The sequence below is a fragment of the Cariama cristata genome, unplaced genomic scaffold (assembly GCF_000690535.1).
Source record: "Cariama cristata isolate BGI_N322 unplaced genomic scaffold, ASM69053v1 scaffold10762, whole genome shotgun sequence".
In the NCBI taxonomy this organism is placed as follows: Eukaryota; Metazoa; Chordata; class Aves; order Cariamiformes; family Cariamidae; genus Cariama; species Cariama cristata.
Genome location: NW_009604448.1, coordinates 3,570 through 5,950, shown reverse-complemented (window position 1 = coordinate 5,950; position 2,381 = coordinate 3,570).

Here is a 2,381-nt window from a genome sequence, read left to right as displayed (position 1 = left end):
GGTGTGGTGTCTGAAAGACAAGACTTTTTTAAAAATGAAAAGCATTTCCTCATGGAATTACAGCTGCCAAAGAAAACATTGAAAAATTTTCTGTTTAACCCAATAATAAATTAAAATGCAGCCACATGAATTTCCAAGAGGAAGTTACAAGCATTTTACAGCTATTTTGAAGATTCACACTGAACACCTCAAGTCCCATTGTAATACACTTCCCCATTACCCAGCCCTCCAACTACAAATTAAACCTCTCAGTAACATGCAGAGACACACTTAGCAACATACGCTGCTCTCCAGGACTCAACTACAAATGAAACTTCCATTATATGTCTTACGCTGTTCCATGTCTTGACCTGTAAAAGCAGTGAGCACTAGAAGTTACCCTTCTTTAGCAAATACACAACTTGGGAGATGAGCTCTAACTTCAGCTCTTTTTGCTGGGATGGAATCTAGCATTTACTTCACATACAACTGAGAACTGACTTTTAATTCAGTAATACCGAGTAATATGTTTCAAAACATGCCTTTTTTCTTACATGATTTTCAAAAATTCAAATAAAGAAAGATCAGCAACGTCCTAAATCTATCCTGAGATAGCAGGTTCACATTCATCCCTTGGAAATTGTGATTCAACAATAATTGTGATTTTAAAGAGGAGTAATATGACATTATAGTGTACATGCAAATGCATAAATACATAACTCCACCGTTTAAACAACTTTGTCTCATATTCACTCATGTTAAGCACATGTACTATTAAATTCCAATTCATAGATTCATTTTTACACATGGTTCATTACACTCAAGCGGAATCCCAATTTGGAAGCACCTCTCCATGTGAGAAGCTACCAAAGCTCATGAAGCAAAGATAAATACGTAACTTTAACAAAACCACATCTATCATTATACTTCAGTAATGTGTTGGCTCTTTCCCCCATCATTGCAGTATAGGTTAAAGGTTCTGGTAAAGAGATTTTTTTATACTGCCTTACATTTCAACTCATGCATCTATGAAATGAAGTGACATATGACTGAAGCTTCAACAATCAAAAGGCTTTTCTCGATGAAGCTCTGACGTTCATCAGAAGACTCCAACAAAAGCAAAACTTCACGTCAGCACCATTTGAACAGCTCAGTTAGACCCACTTCCCTCTTGCAGGTTCCTGGGCAACAAAAAGACAGAGTACAAGTGATTTAGCCAGTCTTCAGTTGCAAATTCAACTGTTAACATGATCTGTGATATAATCCTCTGAAAAAGTCTGTCTCCAGTGTTACAAAGAGTTAATTAGGATTTATTGGCTGAAGAATACTGAAGAGAATAATAATGATTTTTAGAATTTTGTTTACAAGTCCCACATATATGAAACAACCAGCAACCAAAGTAAGCCTTAAAGAAGTTACATGCAAAAAAGCTTTGCAAATGCCATAGCATTTATTAGGAAGACCGTAATTTATTTGTCTGAACAGTTTGTTCCACTAAGGACTACTCCTCTCCTTTAAATACCATGCTACAAAATATTCTATTAGAAACGTAATCTTAGATGAATCACAATAGAATAATAAGTACTTTCTATTATCTTTAAACACATTATCCTAAGACAGAGACATTAAAGTAACCATTAACAACCAGACAACTGTTAGAATCACAGGAACTGCCACTTCATTTCAGTTCAGGTTTAATTTCCAACCTATTACACTCAAGTAAGAGATGAAGTTGTACGGCAGCTTATGTCCTATCATATGTACAATGACATTCCAACAAGACTGCTAAAGAAATAATTGCTTTTGGGGTATGACAATGTTTTTTATTTCTTATAGTTGTGTTGTTCATTGTAAATCCCAAGATGTACCTCTTCAAGAACTTTTCACATCTTTACTAGACAATAATCACTATTTGAGCAAAGTAAAATGCTTTTCCAAGTCAGGGCCAACCTGTCATTGCACCAGAACTCTTGCTAAAAATTTTTCATGACAATAAGATCAACAATGAAACAGAAGACAAATTTTACAGTTTATGTTAGCAGTTCGCTGTACTGTAATCCTAATAATACTTTCACCTAAACTAATCTGAACAGACTGAACACACCTTTCTACTTCACTTGTTGGGTGAGGTGTTTTGTTTCTTTTTCTAAAGCAAAATAACCTCAACTACTGTCTACTGCTCATCATATTGACTAGCAAAACAAACTTTACTGTTGTTTCCAATTAATACCCGATTTATCTGTATTTTGCAGGGTATCTTTCGTAAGAACTCCATCACAAATGGCTTTCCAGACTAAGCTTTATGCCACCAGATAACACTGTGAAAGAGGGAAACTCAATTCCTAGAAGTGAGAATTCCACTGAAGAAGTTCTGTTCTACATGACAAGACACAAGCAGCAGC